The sequence below is a fragment of the Rutidosis leptorrhynchoides genome, chromosome 10 (genome assembly GCF_046630445.1).
Source record: "Rutidosis leptorrhynchoides isolate AG116_Rl617_1_P2 chromosome 10, CSIRO_AGI_Rlap_v1, whole genome shotgun sequence".
Taxonomy (NCBI): domain Eukaryota; kingdom Viridiplantae; phylum Streptophyta; class Magnoliopsida; order Asterales; family Asteraceae; genus Rutidosis; species Rutidosis leptorrhynchoides.
The window spans coordinates 307,059,424-307,082,728 of NC_092342.1; positions in this window are offsets into that span (position 1 = coordinate 307,059,424).

The following is a 23,305-nucleotide window of genomic DNA, read 5'->3' on the forward strand; positions in this document are numbered from 1 at the left end:
AACCTTTATTTCATCAATAAAGGTTTAAAAAGCTTTACGTAGATTATCAAATAATGATAATCTAATATATCCTGTTTACACACGACCATTACATAATGGTTTACAATACAAATATGTTACAACAAAATAAGTTTCTTGAATGCAGTTTTTACACAATATCATACAAGCATGGACTCCAAATCTTGTCCTTATTTAAGTATGCGACAGCGGAAGCTCTTAATAATCACCTGAGAATAAACATGCTTAAAACGTCAACAAAAATGTTGGTGAGTTATAGGTTTAACCTATATATATCAAATCGTAACAATAGACCACAAGATTTCATATTTCAATACACATCCCATACATAGAGATAAAAATCATTCATATGATGAACACCTGGTAACCGACATTAACAAGATGCATATATAAGAATATCCCCATCATTCCGGGACACCCTTCGGATATGATATAAATTTCGAAGTACTAAAGCATCCGGTACTTTGGATGGGGTTTGTTAGGCCCAATAGATCTATCTTTAGGATTCGCGTCAATTAGGGTGTCTGTTCCCTAATTCTTAGATTACCAGACTTAATAAAAAGGGGCATATTCGATTTCGATAATTCAACCATAGAATGTAATTTCACGTACTTGTGTCTATTTTGTAAATCATTTATAAAACCTGCATGTATTCTCATCCCAAAAATATTAGATTTTAAAAGTGGGACTATAACTCACTTTCACAGATTTACTTCGTCGGGAAGTAAGACTTGGCCACTGGTTGATTCACGAACCTATAACAATATATACATATATATCAAAGTATGTTCAAAATATATTTACAACACTTTTAATATATTTTGATGTTTTAAGTTTATTAAGTCAGCTGTCCTCGTTAGTAACCTACAACTAGTTGTCCACAGTTAGATGTACAGAAATAAATCGATAAATATTATCTTGAATCAATCCACGACCCAGTGTATACGTATCTCAGTATTGATCACAACTCAAACTATATATATTTTGGAATCAACCTCAACCCTGTATAGCTAACTCCAACATTCACATATAGAGTGTCTATGGTTGTTCCGAAATATATATAGATGTGTCGACATGATAGGTCGAAACATTGTATACGTGTCTATGGTATCTCAAAATTACATAATATATAATACAAGTTGATTAAGTTATGGTTGGAATAGATTTGTTACCAATTTTCACGTAGCTAAAATGAGAAAAATTATCCAATCTTGTTTTACCCATAACTTCTTCATTTTAAATCCGTTTTGAGTGAATCAAATTGCTATGGTTTCATATTGAACTCTATTTTATGAATCTAAACAAAAAAAGTATAGGTTTCTAGTCGGAAAAATAAGTTACAAGTCGTTTTTGTAAAGGTAGTCATTTCAGTCGAAAGAACGACGTCTAGATGACCATTTTAGAAAACATACTTCCACTTTGAGTTTAACCATAATTTTTGGATATAGTTTCATGTTCATAATAAAAATCATTTTCTCAGAATAACAACTTTTAAATCAAAGTTTATCATAGTTTTTAATTAACTAACCCAAAACAGCCCGCGGTGTTACTACGACGGCGTAAATCCGGTTTTACGGTGTTTTTCGTGTTTCCAGGTTTTAAATCATTAAGTTAGCATATCATATAGATATAGAACATGTGTTTAGTTGATTTTAAAAGTCAAGTTAGAAGGATTAACTTTTGTTTGCGAACAAGTTTAGAATTAACTAAACTATGTTCTAGTGATTACAAGTTTAAACCTTCGAATAAGATAGCTTTATATGTATGAATCGAATGATGTTATGAACATCATTACTACCTTAAGTTCCTTGGATGAACCTACTGGAAAAGAGAAAAATGGATCTAGCTTCAATGGATCCTTGGATGGCTCAAAGTTCTTGAAGCAAAATCATGACACGAAAACAAGTTCAAGTAAGATCATCACTTGAAATAAGATTGTTATAGTTATAGAAATTGAACCAAAGTTTGAATATGATTATTACCTTGTATTAGAATGATAACCTACTGTAAGAAACAAAGATTTCTTGAGGTTGGATGATCACCTTACAAGATTGGAAGTGAGCTAGCAAACTTGAAAGTATTCTTGATTTTATGAAACTAGAACTTTTGGAATTTATGAAGAACACTTAGAACTTGAAGATAGAACTTGAGAGAGATCAATTAGATGAAGAAAATTGAAGAATGAAAGTGTTTGTAGGTGTTTTTGGTCGTTGGTGTATGGATTAGATATAAAGGATATGTAATTTTGTTTTCATGTAAATAAGTCATGAATGATTACTCATATTTTTGTAATTTTATGAGATATTTCATGCTAGTTGCCAAATGATGGTTCCCACATGTGTTAGGTGACTCACATGGGCTGCTAAGAGCTGATCATTGGAGTGTATATACCAATAGTACATACATCTAAAAGCTGTGTATTGTACGAGTACGAATACGGGTGCATACGAGTAGAATTGTTAATGAAACTGAACGAGGATGTAATTGTAAGCATTTTTGTTAAGTAGAAGTATTTTGATAAGTGTATTGAAGTCTTTCAAAAGTGTATAAATACATATTAAAACACTACATGTATATACATTTTAACTGAGTCGTTAAGTCATCGTTAGTCGTTACATGTAAGTGTTGTTTTGAAACCTTTAGGTTAACGATCTTGTTAAATGTTGTTAACCCAATGTTTATAATATCAAATGAGATTTTAAATTATTATATTATCATGATATTATCATGTATGAATATCTCTTAATATGATATATATACATTAAATGTCTTTACAACGATAATCGTTACATATATGTCTCGTTTAAAAATCATTAAGTTAGTAGTCTTGTTTTTACATATGTAGTTCATTGTTAATATACTTTATGATATGTTTTCTTATCATAGTATCATGTTAACTATATATATATATATATATCCATATATATGTCATCATATAGTTTTTACAAGTTTTAACGTTCGTGAATCACCGATCAACTTGGGTGGTCAATTGTCTAAATTAAACATATTTCAATTAATCAAGTCTTAACAAGTTTGATTGCTTAACATGTTGGAAACATTTAATCATGTAAATATCAATCTCAATTAATATATATAAACATGGAAAAGTTCGGGTCACTACAGATAGATCTATCGGGCCTGACAACCCCAACCGGACTAGACGACCAGTATTCAACGGTTGCACAGTACTTCGTTTCGGTGACTACACTTGGTACGGTGTAGTGAGATTTCATAATAAAGGGAATATGTGACGTTGATTAAATGTTAAGTATGGTTACCAAGTGCTCAACCACTTACAATATTTTTATTAAAACGTTTATGAATATGAAATATTGTGGTCTATTAATATATTGAAATGATTGTTATGATAAACCTATGAACTCACCAACCTTTTGGTTGACACTTTTAAACATGTTTATTCTCAGGTATGAAAGAAATTTTTCGCTGTGCATTTGCTCATTTTAGAGATATTACTTGGAGTCATTCATGCCATATTTAGATCAGTACCTCAAGTAAATTTAATGGACCCCTTTTTAAAGCTTTGAATCTTGTTTGTCTGGCCTAATGTATATGTGAATTGAGAAAAAAGTGTAAGTAGAGTTAATATAAAGCCCGTATAAAATATAAGAAAGTGCCAATAACGTAATAGGCTTATTGTATTAAACTAGTGGGCTTACTAGTGGTAATTGATAAGTGGGTTTTGCAACTTTGGCCTAAAGCAAAATTATTGGATAAGATTGTGGAATGAGTGGGGGCAGTGCCAACGAAGGGACAGTCCGGGGTCGGTCGTCCCCAACGATCGAACTATTTTTATGTAAATTTATATGTTATAGTGAATGTTTAACGTATTTATATTTATATGTTAAATTTTGACTTTTCACCTCAGTTTCTTTGATATATATTTTTAAATTATAAAGTTTTGCTGGATCTGCCAGTGGGCATGAGGTTTTCCTTATTGCTTGTGCACAAATCTAATGAATACGACTGTTAGTTCATCAAAATTTTAACAAACGTAAAAGGATCAAATAATGAATTTTCGTGTTCTTGAAAAAACATATGTATTTCCTTACGAACACAAACAAATCTATCTATATACATATTTTTTTTTTATATATAAAGCGCGTGATAATAATCATACGTGTTAACTTCTGATTAATTCTTGCCACGTGTCAACTCCTCCTTTATTTCTGCCATGTCAGTCTATCGGTTATTTCTATCTATTAATTGAATTATTAAATTTCCTAATTTAATATAATACGGAGTATACAAATTTCATTATCTAAAATATTATATTATATTATATTATATTAAAAATAGATATTTTTTATTTAACAAAATAATATTATTTATAAATGATATTTTATATAAAATAAAACTAATTTACCGTTTGCGCACAAATTTAAATTGCGTTAATATCATATTTGTAGAATTTTATATAAACGCACTCGCTCACGTTTGTCAATTGAAGTTAAAATTGTTATTTGATAATCTTTATAGATGTTTAGATGTATGTCTGCTCTACTTCGTTTGATTTTTTAATATTATGAAATTAATTTGTACTAAAAGCATATACAATTAGAGATGTAGATATAATATTATTCATAACGATCGGTTTTAAAATAACTTTTTAGGAGCTCATGTTCGGTGTTTTATCGATTATTTATCAAATCAAGTTAAAATAATTTCAACGCACGAGTTCATAATCTATGCGTTAGTATTCGATACTAATGTTAAATGATATTTTATATAAAATAAAATAATTTACCGTTTACACACAAATTTAAATTACATTAATATAATATTTGTAAAATATTATATAAACGCACTGGCTCACGTTTTTCAATTGAAGTTAAAATTATTATTTAATAATCCTTATAGATATTTAGATGTAAGTCTGCTCTACTTCGTTTGAAATTTTGATATTATGGAATTAGTTTGTACTAAAAACATATACAATTAGAGATATCGGTTTTAAAATAACTTTTTAGGGGTTCATGTTTGGTGTTTTATCAATTATTTATCAATTCACGTTAAAATAATTTCAACGCACGAGCTCATAATCTATGCGTTAGTATTCGATACAAATGTTATCAATAATAAAGAGTTTTTCTATTGTAATTGTATTATACATTTGATAGGTATCAATATTAACGTTGTCCACTACTTTTTTATACAAATGTCGTGCAACGCAGGAGATCATAAAACTAGTAAATATATATGTAGATTAATGCATTATCACGAGATTAACTTACAATTCAAGTATAAATATGCAAAATATTATCATCGAGAAACATATGAAATTTAAATAACTTATATAACTATAAGATAAATATAGATATAGATATAAATAAATAAATAGATAAATAGATACGGAGTATGATCATATATATAGCATTGTATATGTATATTTTATTAGCTAAGGGCTAGAAGTAGAAGCTATGCGAGCTATGGCCAAAAGGTTTGGAATATTCGCTTAAGATAAAGATAGCGGGTTAGTTTCCGCGCTAATAAAAGACTGCGGGTCATTTCGCTAAGTTTTCGCGGATAATTAAGCAATCCGCATACCGCGGATATTTCGAATACTATAAATAGATGAGCATGACCTCTCATTTATAGGTTGTTGATTCTCTGCCATTTGCTCTAGCCTTTGTGATTTTCACTTGTGATTTTGCCCAAGGAATTTCTACATTGCGCTAAGGTGAATCATGCTAATTGACAATCAAGACCGGGTCGGGTTGGTTGATCACTTGATTGTTAAAGTGAAAGACGATCATCGGGGCCCAAAATAATCATCAAACATCTCATCCTCCATCTTATTATTGCACTCAATCCTTAATTAAGTGATAACTTGATTTAGGATTGATGAGAGTACATATTAAGTTATGGGAGATAATATTTTCAACATTTATTTTACTTCTTCCACCACAATTTCATGTTTTGTTCCCTAAATATCCCTCAATAAATTATAAGAAAAAGTTTTAAATAATTTGTGCAAATCTTTCATTAAGGGTAATTTAGACATTATAGGTGGAAGAAGTAAAATGAATGTTGGATATATCATCTCCCGTAAGTTATACAGTGTATGTATTCTATGAATAAAATATATAAGACGTAAAACAAATGAATCTTAACGAACTTTATTGAACAAACGAAAGATATGATGGTGTTCGTTCCATTAACCAAACGAACAAATCCTATTTATGTTCGTTCTCAACTAGACGAAATTCTCACTGAACAATTCATTAATTGTTCACCAAAAAAGTACGTTTAGTTCACTGTCTGCAAAAAATCAAATTTGTGAACCTTTTTATATACTCCGTAACAAACTCGTTTATATAACTAATATAGTATAAACCTTTTATTCTAGGGTTTGCAAACAAAATAAAGCTGGCCTCATCACACGTAAAAAAGCTTGCAAATTTCTCAAACCGACAATACCATATTTGTTGTCTCTTTCAACTGAAATTTTCATATGTCATAAAATTATTAAAAAAAGCTTACAACCATTCCCAACACTGGTACACATATATTCTAATAATTCTATCAAGAATAACCCTATAATCACATATATTTACATGATTTTTTCTTTTAGATTCTGCCATTCAGGATATAAATTCATACACTATATATATAAAAGACTTTTTTTCTCTGTTGGTCACTTGATTATATCCCATCTTACAATCAGCGTCTGTCAAGTTTTTCTTAGCTTTTAGCAACCCTTGATTTTCAAAAAATTGCAGTCGTCATCCCTTCGTCTAAATTCGGTTAAAAAGTCCGTTAATCCTAACATGTGCATTGCATGTGAAGGGGAAAACGTCTTTTTATATATCCTTTTCTTTCTCTTTTTTAATTTAACTTATCCTTTTCACCTTCCCACTAAATCATCTCATCTTCATGTTCTCAAAATGATAAACCTTAATCTCTTTTTAATTTGTGTTACATAATTTATCCCCAAATATCTTCCTTTTCACTCATCTATTTTTACCCAACTCAAAACCCTAATTTAATTGTGTGCATAGAACTGAACACCTCATCTATATCAAAGGTCATCATCATTCAGTGAATTGACAGAACAAAAGAAGAAATACAGTTGTAAGATTAACAAACGGGCACAACAAAGTTGATCTGCATATATGGGTCCAACACAGTGTATCTATATTATGTTCTTGACCGTAAACCATCAGATTGTGTTCTTGAACCACGTAAACCCCCGTCGCTAACACCAGTCTGAGTTTAGATATTGCATTTGTTTCTGGTGTATAAGAGAAATGGGTTTCTTTTATCTTGTTCGATTTGTTGATTTCAATGTTCTTGACCGTAAACCATCAGATTGTGTTCTTGAACCACGTAAACCCCCGTCGCTAACATCAATCTGAGTTTAGATATTGCATTTGTTTCTGGTGTATAAGAGAAATGGGTTTCTTGTATCTTGTTCGATTTGTTGATTTCAATGTTATTTAGGTCTGAAAAAATGGTGTTCGTGTTCTTGACTTGTTGATTTGTTAATTTTAGGTACGGATCTGAAAAAATGGTGTTAGTGTTCTTAATTTCGGCAACTGTGGATGAATTTGCGCCGGTGATCCCTTGTTATTAGTGAAAAAGGTGAAGAAAGAGTAAAAGAGTGATTATACCCTCACATGCAATACACATGTCAAGGGTTAACAGATTTTTTAACGACAGTTTGACGGAGGGATGCTGATTGCCAAAAAAATTGAAGGATGGTGATTAACGATGTATAATCAAGGAATCAACGGAGCACGAAAGTGGTATATAAATTCAAATAAAAATTGATTAATAGGCAGAAATCCGTCATCTCACTATTTTGCTCTCATGGGAAACAATGGGATATGAAGCTTTCAGTCGACTAGCAGTATTTCATTTGACCATAAGTTATCTTATTCTATCTTTTATTTGACAAACTTATTGCTCAAGGTTTTTCCTTTCGTTAAAAAGAGAATGATGCCAATATTGTAGGACCTACGTAAACAAGACATTTGATAACCTACCCTGTTAAAAGATGTGAATGGACCCATGAGTTGTCCCACTAGATTTGAACACTATTCGAATAAATATGAATTACTCCGTATATTATATATACACATATAAATAATGTTAAAAATTATTAGATTTAATGTTAAAATCATTAGATTATGGTGGAGAAAATGTGTGGGGATAACTTAAGTATTTAACACCATTAAATAACATAAAATGTCAATGGCAATATCTGATATCTCAAACCACTACACTAAATTGGAAAAAAGATTATAAATGATTGAAAAGTTAATATTGCAAGCTTAACATTCTTGATTTTTTCTGAAATGGGTAGACGATGTCATTATGAATGTTTAGAATTTAGGGATTGCTATACTAGTCCCGATTGTGCTTTTAGCAATAAGATGAAGAATGTTTAACTTGCCTTAAAAAGTGGTGTGGATCAGAACTAAATAATCTTGATGCTGACAACACCAAACTCGCTAAAACAATCGAAAAATGAGGCCTGATTGCTGAATCAAGACCATTACCTGATGATGAACGAAACACGTGGTTAAATGAGAGGAAAACGTGGTTGGATAAAGAGAAGTTAAAGTTGAATATGATGAAACAAAAAGCTAGAATAAAGTGGGCTCTTGAAGGTGACGAGAACACAAAATATTTTCAAAATTTTATCAATTGTCGCAACAACAAGAACGCCATTCGTGGTTTATCAATCAAAGGAGCATGGTCCGAAGATCCTAAAGAAATAAAAGCGGAGGTATTTCTATATTATTCTAACTTGTTTAAACGTAATGGTTTTAATACTGCAGGTACCCTTAATTTTAATTCTGGTAGATTTCTCGTGAGGATAACGAAATGCTTGAAGCCCCTTTTAGTGATTCCGAAATTTGGCATGCTATTCAATGTTGTGGTAGCACAAGGGCCCCGGGACCTGACGGTTTCAATATCAAGTTTTACAAAAGGTACTTCTGGCTCATAAAAGAGGATCTAATGATGGCATTGGATTGGTTTTGGTCTAACTGTGAAATTTTACGAGGGTGTAACACTTCGTTTATTACTTTAATTCCTAAAAAATAAAACCCGGTGGCACTTAGTGAATATCGTCCCATCACTCTCATTGGAAGCTACTACAAGATTAACTAAAATTCTATCGATTCGTCTTGAGAAAGTGATTCACAAGGTTATTGGCATTGAGCAAAGCGGTTTTTTTAAAGGTAGATTCATTTTGGATAGTGTAATCATTGTAAATGAAATTATTGATTACTTAAAAAACAAAAAAAGAAAGGTTTTATTTTTAAAGTGAATTTTGAGAAGGCATTTCAATGTATCGATTGGAATTTTCTGTTAGAAATAATGAGGTGCATAAATTTCGGGGACAAATGGCTTAAGTGGATTAAGGCTTGTTTAGGCTCTGCTTCTATCTCGACTCTTGTAAATGGATCACCGACCAATGAATTTAACCCGTTGAGGGGGATACGCCAAGGGGATTCAATTTCTCATTTTCTTTTCATTATCGCAGAAGAGGGCTAGAATATATTAATCAAACGAGCTATTGAGGCAGATAAAATTAAAGGTATTGATGTCGGCAATGATAATATTTCCATCTTACATTTACATTATGCTGACAACACCATATTTTTCGAGGAATGGAGCTGGAGAAACATTTCCAACACCATGAAACTTCTCAAATGCTTTGAAGATCTATCCGGCATAAAGATCAACTTTCATAAAAGTAACATCTTTGGGGTAGGAATTTCTCAAGTGAACTTGAGAACACAGCTCTTAAGTGTGGATGTAAAACTGGAGAATTTCCTTTCATCTACTTGGGTTTACCCATTGGGGTTAAGTCGAAGAATTCAACTTTTTGGCAACCTGTTATCGACAAAATAAAGAAAAGACTATCGGATTAGAAGGCAAAATCACTTTCTTTCGATGGGAGATTAACTCTTATCAAGTCGGTACTCACTAGCATTCTTCTTTACTTCTTCTCTCTATTTCGTGCTACCGCAGGTATTATTAAAACACTCGAAGCTTTTCGTCGTTCATTTTTTTGGGGTGGTACTGGGTCGGGTAAAAAACATAGTTGGATTAAATGGAACCAAGCTATTTTACCTTTTGATTATGGTAACTTAAATATTGGTTCTTTGCATGCTAAAAATCTTGCTTTACTTGAAAAATGGGCTTGGTGTTTTAAAACGGAAACAAATTCTCTCTGGGTTAAAGTTATTAATAGTCTATATGGGAGAGAAGGCGGTTTTGTTGTGTCTAGTTGCAGATATAAAGGCTGCAACACCACTTGGTTAAATATTGTCAAAACAGCAGCCGAGATCGATGGGTTTAGGGTGAACTTTTCCAACTCTTTTCTGCAGTCAATAGGAAACGGTGATACGATCAAACTCTGGAATGATACGCGGATCGAAGATGCATGCCTCAAAGATAGATTTAAAGGGTTATATTGTTTAACGCAATAAAAAAAATCACTGTAAAAGAATTGTCCAATACACTCGATGGTGGAACATATTCATGGAACTGGACGCGGCCATTGAGGGGATGTGCACTCGGTGATTTTAAAGAATTATCGAACCTGCTGACTAATGTTCCTTTAACCGAACATATGGATAGCTGGTCATGGTTACTTGATTCGAGTGGGGTTTTTAGCATCAAAAAGATCACTAATATTACAACTCTTTCTGCCTACTTATCAATCGATTAACACCTTATGCAATTTAATGGTCCCTCTTAAAGTTGGTATTTTTGTTTGGAAAGCTCGACTTCAAAGATTGCATGTTCGATTAGAATTGGAGAAACAAGGACTTGATCTCAATTACGTACGATGTCCATTATGTGGTAATGATTTTGAATCGGTAGAACATAGAACATATCTTCGTCAAATGCATTCACTCGAAATCTATTTGGGATGCGTTTCTTCGTTGGTGGGGATTCGATAATAACTCCATTTCAAGTACCAAGGATATATTTATAGACGGTCATCAACTCTTAAAGTCAGATATGGGAAGAAAAATATGGCAAGCTTCTAATTGGGAATGCGCATATACTATTTGGAAGAATCAAAATTGTAAAGTTTTTTCGCAAAGGCATACGGGACACATCTTCAATTCTTAACGACATTCAATTAAGAAGCTTCTAATGGATCTCCAAAAGAATGAAAAAAGCGAGGCTTGAATAGCACAAATGGCTAATAAACCTGAGATTTTTCGTTTCACCATCTAATACGCCTACGAGTGTGGGCTAAAGACTAGTTGTAAGGATTATAGGACCCAAACAATAGAGTAATTCCAGAGAATTACCCTTCCACAATCGACAAACGAATGAACAATAAATAAAAGAATTAAAAACGCGAGATTTAACGTGGTTATATGTAATCGAATGTCGATTACATTAATCCACGGACCAACTAAAGACATTTTTATTGATATAATTCGTAGATACAACTGAGGGTTACAATAGGATGCTTATATGGGCCAAAAAAACCTTGGAGAACAAGAAAAACATAAATTTGGAAACTCCTCGCCAGACGAAGCCGCGCCGCGCCTCCAAGGCAATTCTCCGGACAGTTCTTTTCCAAATCTGATGCTCTATTTCAAGTGCTAGGTCATGTCGCGCCTTCCAAGGAAGCGGCGTGCCTCCCCTGTTAGTCCGAATCCTTTTGTTTTGATATCCTTCGCATCCAACAATCTCCCACTTGAAGATAGTCAAAACTATGACTCACATTTTGTCAACCCATCATACCATACTAACCAAGATCGCCAAAGCACCCTTTACCGCCAAAATCCATTTTGAACACGCACACTCCTATCACATACGCCGAATAAGCAGACTTTCGATACAAGGTCTTCAACACTTCTTGTTAGAATCGAATCATCATCTCTCTATCTCCCTAGTCGGTCACCACCTTCTCATTAGTTCAAGAGAAGACCCGTTGAGGCTATGCAAAACCTCAACTTGTTCATTGACACCACCTTAGTAAACATATCTGCGGGATTCTTCATACAAAGGACTTTCTCCAATGTCAAAGTACCATCTTCAATACGTTCTCGAATAAAATGATACCTCAAATCAATGTGTTTCGTACGATTATGAAACACCAGATTCTTCGCGAGATTGATTGCACTTTGGTTGTCACAATATAAGACGCAATTGTCTTGTCTTTTACCCAACTCACACAAGAAGTTCTTCAACCAAACAAGCTCCTTAGAAGCTTCCGCAATAGCCATATACTCGGCCTCGGTAGTGTGACGACCCGGAAATTTCTGACCAAATTTAAACTTGATCTTTATATGATTTCGACACGATAAGAAAAGTCTGTAATGTTGAGTCTCAAAATTTTTGAACTGTTTCTTATATTCATTTGACTTTTGACTGTTCCCGACGATTCACGAACATTTGTTTGTAAATAAATATGTATATATATATATATATATGTATATATAAATATTAAAATAAGTATATATAATGATTTGAAATTATAGAATACAGTTTAATCATCTGAGTTAAATATGTAAAATAATATATAAAATAATTAAGTTGTTATTAAAATGAAGTTATATATAAATATATATATGATTTCTGTAAATAATTATTATTATATGTATAATGTATATATGTTAAAATGTATAAGAATTTAATACTCAAAATAGGTTATTATATAATAATTATTAAATATTACATAATCAATAATATTTAATATTAATATATTAAATTGAAAGTTAAAATATAGTTGTTATGATAATATTATTATTATTACTTTCATTATTATTTCTAATATTAAAATTAATATTAATATTAATATCAGTATTATTAATATTACTATATATTATATATAGATATGAAATTTAATACATTTAATTGATTATATTACTATTATTACTAATGTTATTGTTATCATTATTAATATCATTAATTAGTAGTAACATTATGATTATTATTAGTAATAAAATTAACATTTAATAACATAATTACTAAAAAAACTATCTTTTTATTTAAAATTTTTATTATCATTATTTATAATATTAAGAGTATAACTATTATTAATATATTTATTAATTGTTAAGATTAATTATAAGATATATATATATATATATATATATATATATATATATATATATATATACACACACATACATACATACATATATATATAATATAAATACAGAGATATAAATACAGAAATATAATATATTACAGATATATACAAAATTTGTTGAGTCTTAACCAGTGTTGTAAAATTCGGCCGACGCGTCGTTTTTTTGGGTTCTCCGTCCCGTTTATTCTGAAAACGACTCAAAAGACGGTCAAAGCTAAAAGTTTGGTCAAAGTCTGTCAAAGACGGTCAAAGTTGGTCAAAACGGTCAAAATCAGTCAAATTTTCGTCAATATGTGATATGTTTTAAAATTAGGGCTTGTTTGCATTTTTTGGGCCGCTCTTTTCTCCGTGTCCTTACTGATTATGTACTTGGTAACATTAATTGAGTTTGAAGATTGATTGTATTTAAATTCAAGTTCTTATTTAAGAAATTTATGGTACAAAATCAACTATTTTATACATATATCAATATATTTTTAAGAAATTATTAATAAAGTCAACGTTGGTCAACGACCGATGCGTCACCGACGCGTCACCGACTCGGCCGACGCGACCTTTTTAGGTCTCGACCGATGCGTCCCCGACTCGCGACTTTTACAACCTTGGTCTTAACGTCAACTTTATTGTTGATGATTCCTGTCTAAATTTGTTAAATATCAAAGTCTTCAAGTAGTACGAATCTGTTTAAAGTCGTTATCAAACTTTATCTCCTGTCTCTAATCTTGTTTAAGCATCGAATTCAATCACAATACAGCCAAATCTGTTTCACATCTCCATCGTACCATAGTTAATTTTTGTTCATATCTGAATCTTGTTACAAATCGATATCATGGATAACTACAATCCAACTTCAATCAATTCTCATTACAGCAGTAGTCTATTAACTTCATTCTATAAATTACCCTCTGCAATTAGTAAAGGAAGAAAAACAAACTTGCCACCACCTTTAATTTCTTCTTCTTTCTTCCGCCATTTATGTCTTCTATTTCATGAGTCTATCACCATCATTGTTTTACTTCGTGAATCCACACCACTTCACCACCATAACCATCACCTCCATGATCATCTTAAACCCATAAACCGCCACCACTTAACACCTTGATAACCACCTTCAACCATCACCACACATATGCCTGCTGCAGCGTTTATTTGATTACGATTTTGACCATCAATAAGCAAAACAATCACGTTCAACCCTCACCATCAAAGGCTACTAGTTTCGTTACCGTTTTTGACCGAGACCAAAGATCAACCACCACTGTAACCACACGCCACCATGCCACCCTACAATACCCTAATCCGCCACACTAAACCACTAATACTTGTTACAAATCTTTCTTACTGGATCACCCCAACCACAACACATATTTACCATCGAACCCAGGCTGAGACATACTGTGATGACCCGGAAATTTCTGACCAAATTTATACTTAATCTTTAACGTTTCTGACACGATAAGCAAAGTCTATGAAGTTGAATCTCAAAATTTTGAACTATTCAGTTACCCATCGACTATTCGCGACGATTCGCGAATAATTATATGTAAATAGATACATATATATGCAATAACTTGAAAACGTAACAAAGTGTTAAGTAAACGATACTGTGCATTAAACTTATTGGTTTGATTATCTGATTGATATATTTAACTACAGAATTAAAAGAGAATGTCAAACGATTGAATTAAAAGATATTTATCAAGTCTCTTAATGATTATGATATTTTTACGGGTCTCTGTTAATAGGTCCACACTGATTTGAGAAATCATTCATTTTTAACGGTATTCGAAATAAATGGTAAAGTGTTTTTTAAATAACGTAATTTGGACACATACAATAATAAGGAATATTAACTATTAGAATTAGATATATGAATACCTTGTAAAGTGTATTTAAAACGTGTTTATATATATATATATATATATATATATATATTAGATATATTTGAGTTCAAATTAATTAAGTAAACAATTGTTACGCCCTCTTATGGATTCGATTGATATTTAGATATGTCATATAGTACATAAAGAAGTAATAAACGCTAGTACATAAATGAACTACTTAGTTAAGTTTTAAAATAAAAACGTCACATAATATAATAAATTTGAGATTAATTTAATTAAAAAATGTTTTGAGTAAAAAGGATATTATATATATATATATATATATATATATATATATATATATATATATATATATATATATATATATATATATATATGTATGTATATATAACGAAGCGATAATTTATAGAAGTAAATGACCAAAACACTTGAAAGTTTAAGATACACTTTGAGTGATATAGTTTATGGATAATTTAAGGCTATATTTTGTCAAAGGTACGTGTCACGAAACGTATAATGCAAGTTTTCTCAGCGTACGAAGGGACGTTCGAAAAACCGGAACCAGGACATAAGTCGAGTGACGACGTACGAGTCATCGGAACAAAAATTACAAGTCAACTATGCACATGAATTTAATATAATATATAATTAATTATATAAATTATATATTATATTTATATTATAAAATTCATGTCGACGAATAAAAGAACAAAATGGTTTCTGTTTCACGTTTATAGGATTCAAGTTGTCAAGCACTATTATTATTATATTATTATTATTTATATTATATATGATACATGCATTGAGAACGATTTTAACTATCTATGCATTACTTCGTAAAATATTATTATTATATTATTACGCATGGATATTTATATGTATATATATTTCGTTATCATTCAGAGATCATAACACACATCATTTTAGTGCAAGTGACTATCATACTTTTGACAAATGCACTGTCAATCCCATTAACCCTATCATTTCAAACCTCTTTTTCACCCTCACTCCATTTCTTATTCATTCTTTCATACATGTATAAAGAAATTAAAATTTCAACCTCCTCTCATTTTAATTACATACGAACACTTTTAAAACTTCAAGGAGTAAAGATTTTCAGTTCTGTTAGTCAAAACCTTAGTTTTAATTGTTAATTATTTTTTTTGGTGATTGTCGATACCCAATTTGAGAGGAAACATTTTTTTAAAAGATGTGAGTTTATAGTCTCCCTTTTTAAATACTTAAAATATTTTTGGGCTGAGAATACATGCAATTTATCTTAAACGCAATAAGACACAAGTACATACTAAATTCTACACTGAGTTAAACCGAAAATCCCTTAGCTTTGGTAACTAGTAGCTACCAGTACATAGGATATGGACTGGTGGGCGCGAATAATTGTATATGGATTCATAGGGCTTGACATCCCCGTCCGAGCTAGAGCGCTAGCCTTTTAACGGACGTATGTTATTTGAGTTTATGACACGTTGGTTTGCATGTATTAAAACGAATGGGGTAGTTTTCATTATAGCGTTAAGTTTAGTTACCAAGGTGCTCTGTTATGTAGAATCTATTAATAAACGTTTCTGGATGAAGCAACTGAAATCTTGTGATCCACTTTTATATACAGATTATGCGAAATACTAAAACTATGAACTCACCAACCTTTGTGTTGACACTTGTTAGCATGTTTATTCTCAGGTTTCCTAGAAGTCTTCCGCTATTTGCTTATGTGTTAGACAAGCTATGTGCATGGAGTCATACATGGCATATTTTTCAAGGAAACGTTGCATTCACCAAATCATCACCATGTATCTTATTCTGACTGCATTGTCAACGGAAGTAACATTGTAAACCATTATATTACGGTGATTGTCTATATGTAAAAATCATCAGATGTCGAAAACCTTTGATTTAAATATTCATTTATGTGTGCCTTTTCAAAAGAATGCAATGTTTACAAAACGTATCATATAGAGGTCAAATACCTCGCAATGAAATCGATGAATGACGTGTTCGTCCATATGGATTTGGAGTGATCGTCACAGTTGGTATCAGAGCGTTGGTCCTAGTGAACCAGGTCTTGCATTAGTGTGTCTAACTGATAGTTGTTAGGATGCATTCGTAAGTCTGGACTTCGACTGTGTCTGCATGTCAAAAGTTTTGCTTATCATTTCTTGTCGGAAATTACCTGCTTATCATTCCTAGTCTAGACACGTCTTACTGCATTGATTGCATGAATAGTGTATAGACAAAAATTCGTATCATAGCGTATCTGCTAATTCATATCTTAGCGTATATGTTACTGTAAACTTTGCCTGACAGCTTTCGAAAGTTCCTTCGTAATTTACGGATCCCTTGTATTATATATAGGTATTCTATGTAATTAGAATATCATCCGATATCCAAAAATCATTTCATATCAAAAACCCTTTATCAAATCGTATAAGATGAATTCCGCATCTAATTCGAATTCCTCAGATTCCGACAGCTATTCCGATATGGATTTCCACTCGAGCTCCGAAAACAGCGTAACCGGAATGGATCAACCAATTAGCCATCATCTATTCTGGATGAATTGGGGATGAGTTCGTAATCTACTCAATCATTGGAGACAAGAAGAAGGTGATCCCTTCCATCCACCACATTCACCTCTTGGCGAAGAACCTGAAGCACTTACCGGCGAACCCGTTCGTAACACCATTTTCACCCTCATTTCCAGAACAGCTCGCAACGACTAAGTAATATCCAATATTCTAAATCTTATTCATCCGCTTGTCCGAACCGCCAATCATCCCAGTATAATAGAAGAAGTCAACGAGCTTCGCGCTCGGGTAGTGGCTTTGGAGAATATGGTGCAAGGATTACAAACACAGCAGCTGCACCAGCAGCATAACCAGTATCACCATCATCAACACCAACAGTACCATTACCACCAACAACAACAAACATCCTCATCACACGCCTCAACATCACAATCTGTACCTCGGATATCAACATCATACGCACCATAGGTACCAAGGAGTACCAACAACAGTAAACGATGAAGTATTGATTCATAACTTCATCGGAGAAACATTCTACGGCGATTATGTAATTTCTAAAGTTTAGAGATTATCTATTCTAGCCTTAACCATAAATCAGATAGAGTAGAAACCCTGATCGGAATGGTGTATGATTTACAAGCTAGACTTGTTATATCACAACATCAACAGTACCGTCAGCATCATCAGCACCGTCAGTACTGTCAACATCGCCTCTAACATCACAAGCTCTGCCAGTTTAAGAAAGTATCGTGGACATCATTACAAGTCAACAACGAGTATATTGTATCAATGAGTTATGAAGTAATAACTCAATTCCTCTAAAGAATTTATATGTATATCTTATATATATAAATTTTAAAACCATCATAAATCTTTTCGTACTAAGCTATTATGTATGAATTGAAAAAGGGTAAATACTACTCGGTTAATTCATATTACTAATATGCTAAGATATACATCCTTCATTAACAACCTAACCATCGTTAACTACAATTTGTGTTTCAACTCAAAGAATTCCATTCCATAACAAACCAAGTGTATTATTCAATCACATGTTTTATTTTACACTTTCGATATATCCAAAACATTCTAGAAAACATCATTCGCACCTTGTGAAGTTTGTAAGAAATCTACGAACATCAACATCCTTCACCAATGGATATCAATAAACAATGAAGTATTGATTACATTAGTGAAATACTCCGCAAAGATTATGTAATCTCTAATGCTATAAGAGATTATTCATTTCTAATTCAAGCCGAAAATCAAATGAGCTTAATATGATATTAACTCATTAAATCTGTATTACATCTGAAGAAAATATACATACATATATTTTCATAAAGACGGTAATAAAAATTCTTATGTACAAAGTATTAATTGTGAAATCTTTAACGGGTAAGTAATACTCGGGAAATATATAAGTTCACAAGTAATATGTTACACTGTACATTCTTCAACTTTGATTCAAAAATCATTAACTATACTCACTATCTTCACAAGTGATACATAATTATTTCATACAAATTCAATTACATATTCTGATATTGATAGATCAGAATCCAAGTCATAACTCTGAACCAGTAATATCATTCTTAGATCTCTACAAAGCTATACTTTGATTTCAAAACTGTGCAAGATCCTTTAGCGTTGTTTTTACCGAAAATAACCTTGCGATTCCTTTTCAAAGTATACAGTTTTACCACACCTTCAACCAGTCAATTTCGACTTTTCAGATTAGCCTTATTATAATCTTGACATATACGTTCTTGTTACTGGGGAACCTTTCATGTTTCACCACATTAGCAGTAAATTTACCAACAACTTCATCTATCCTTGACCTTCCGAAAAATCCTTATACTCATTGAAACCCTATCATGTACTCATTCACATCTTGTAACAATAATTTCCATACCAACTACCGGGAATTAGCAATCACTATTTTGAATCTCGCAACATTTTCTACGACAACAGTTATATATAGATAACATCTATCTTCTAGACTTACTTATTTCGAATGTGAAAAACACCTCAAACTGCGAAACTAGTTCTCCGAATTTTAGAAAAATGCTGATGAAGCAGCAAAAACTGTAAACGACTTTAACAGTCAAAAGTTTAATGATAAAGAGTAGTGTGTTGGAAAAGCACAGAAAAATAGAAGGTTTGGAACTGGAAAACGGATTGAGCAGACCATGAAGGAGACAAAGGACAAATACAAGGACCAAACTCTATATTCAAAGAATACAAATGATTCAGTATCTGCTGAAGTTATTAACGAATACCTTGCTCCTGACTCTAAACCTTCACAGACAAATCTTCTTCACCATCCGTTAATATTAGAAATTCTAAGATATTATCGTATCTTTCATTATAAATATCCTCGATATTTCTGAAGATATTTTCATAACTATTCTTATCTGAAATCATTCATCTCTTCGCGCTATCTGTGTTACATCATAAAAGAAACTATTTTAGTTTCAAAAATATGAAAAATTCGAAAAATGGATGTTTGAAGTAGTGTTGGGAACTGAAGCATGAATTAGTATAATATAATGACACTTGATCAACGTGATTATACTACAGTAAGTCATGATGAGTTTCTAATGGAACGTGATAAAGGTTCACAGATCCCACCCTCATCATGAACCATGTTATATAACTCTTTCATTCCATATAATCTCTAAATATATCAAGAAAATATATTTCTTGATGATTCGGTCTTTTCCGGATATTCTGGTAATTTGACAAATCAAGATCGTGCCATTACAATTCCCTTCTTAGAACATTAACTATGTTCATCCAAAACTCCATACCTACAAATTCTGGACCATTATTCGCTTGACTTGAAGGCGGGAAGAGAGAACAAAAGCATGAAGCTTCGAAATATAAAGGAGAATATAATCCCGATAACAAACCCGAAATTTACAAACCATGTATATCAATGCGTATAGCAATATAAAGACACGGGAGAACTAAAAACACTATAAAGCCAAGAGTATAGTAAAAGTGAATAGATTCCTCCGGCGGCAGATGAAAAAGAAGAATGATAGATATAAAAGTTAGGAGTATATCAAGAATCAGAACTGGATGAAGCATTTTCACAATCTATTAAGAAGTATTAAATAAGGAAGAAGATTATAAGATTGATGAAAACAAATGAAACGGAAGAGGTCAATTTATAGCAAAATATCAGACATAGCAATCGAGGCAGATTACGCATTTAATCAAAGAAAATCCTAATTTCCGCAAATTCCGAAGAATCAAATCTTATTTAGATAATGAAGATTTTCTATTCCTTAAATTTCGGAAATCAATCGTTACTACGTCAACAGTTAAGGCGAATCTCTATTCCTTCAATTCACTATTTTACGATAACTTCCCTCATACGCTTCGAGTAATTGGATTGTTTTATCCATATTATTCAACGGTGATAAAAATTCTATTTATCAACACATATTCGTCATGAAAACATTTTTATTGTTAGTCATGACGACCTCACTCAAATTTTGGGACGAAATTTCTTTAACGGGGAGGTACTGTGATGACCTGGAAATTTCTGACCAAATTTAAACTTAATCTTTAACGTTTTCGACACGATAAGCAAAGTCTATGAAGTTGAATCTCAAAAATTTAAACTATTCAGTTACCCATCGACTGTTCTTGATGATTCGCGAACAATTATATGTAAATAGATACATATATATGCTATAACTTGATATATTTAACTACGGAATTAAAAGAGAATGCCAAACGATTGAATTAAAAGATATTTATCAAGTCTCTTAATGATTATGATATTTTTACGGGTCTCTGTTAAGAGGTCCACACTGATTTGAGAAATCATTCATTTTTAACGGTATTCGGAATAAATGGTAAAGTGTTTGTTTAAATAACGTAATTTGGACACATACAATAATAAGGAATATTAACTATAGAATTAGATATATGAATACCTTGCAAAGTGTATTTAAAATGTGTTTATATATATATTAGATATATTTGAGTTCAAATTAATTAAGTAAACGATTGTTACACCCTCTTATGGATTCGATTGATATTTAGATATGTCATATAGTACATAAAGAAGTAATAAACGCTAGTACATAAATGAACTACTTAGTTAAGTTTTAAAATAAAAACGTCACATAATATAATAAATTTGAGATTAATTTAATTATAAAACGTTTTGAGTAAAAAGGATATTATTATATATATATGTATATGTATATATAACGAAGCGATAATTTATAGAAGTAAATGACCAAAACACTTGAAAGTTTAAGATACACTTTGAGTGATATAGTTTATGGATAATTTAAGGCTATATTTTGTCAAAGGTACGTGTCACGAAACGTAAAATGCAAGTTTTCTCAGCGTACGAAGGGACGTTCGAAAAACCGAAACCGGGACATAAGTCGAGTGACGACGTACGAGTCATCGGAATGAAAATTAAAAGTCAACTATGCACATGAATTTAATATAATATATAATTAATTATATAAATTATATATTATATTTATATTATAAAATTCATGTCGACGAATAAAAGAACAAAATGGTTTATGTTTCACGTTTATAGGATTCAAGTTGTCAAGCACTATTATTATTATATTATTATTATTTATATTATATATGATACATGCATTGAGAAGAATTTTAACTATCTATGCATTACTTCGTAAAATATTATTATTATATTATCACGCATGGATATTTATATGTATATATATTTCATTATCATTCAGAGATCATAACACACATCATTTTAGTGCAAGTGACTATCATACTTTTGACAAATGCACTGTCAATCCCATTAACCCTATCATTTCAAACCTCTTTTTCACCCTCACTCCATTTCTTATTCATTCTTTCATACATGTATAAAGAAATTAAAATTTCAACCTCCTCTCATTTTAATTACATACGAACACTTTTAAAACTTCAAGGAGTAAAGATTTTCAGTTCTATTAGTCAAAACCTTAGTTTTAATTGTTAATTATTTTTTTTGGTGATTGTCGATACCAAATTTGAGAGGAAACGTTTTTTTTAAAAGATGTGAGTTTATAGTCTCCCTTTTTAAATACTTTAAATATTTTTGGACTGAGAATACATGCAATTTATCTTAAGCGCAATAAGACACAAGTACATACTAAATTCTACACTGAGTTAAACCGAAAATCCCTTAGCTTTGGTAACTAGTAGCTGCCAGTACATAGGATATGGACCGATGGGCGCGAATAATTGTATATGGATCCATAGGGCTTAACATCCCCGTCCGAGCTAGAGCGCTAGCCTTTTAACGTGTGACGACCCGGAAATTTCCGACCAAATTTAAACCTTATCTTCATATGAATTCGACACGATAAGCAAAGTCTATAGTGTTGAGTCTCAAAATTTTGAACTATTGTATATATTCATTTGACCTCCGATCAGTTTCGAAGATTCACGAACAAATATGTGTAAATGATTTTGTATATATATATATAAATATATATATATATATATATATATATATATATATATATATATATATATATATATAAATATATATATATATATATATATATATATATATATATATATATATATATATATATATATATATATATATATATATATATATATATATATATATATATGAGTTATAATTAGTTGTAATATATAATTATTGTTATTATTATTGAGGTTATCATCAATAATATTAGTATTATTATAATTAGTATTATTGTTATATTATTGTTATATATTTTTAGTAATAATCATCATTATCATAATGTTATTATTAATACTAATATATT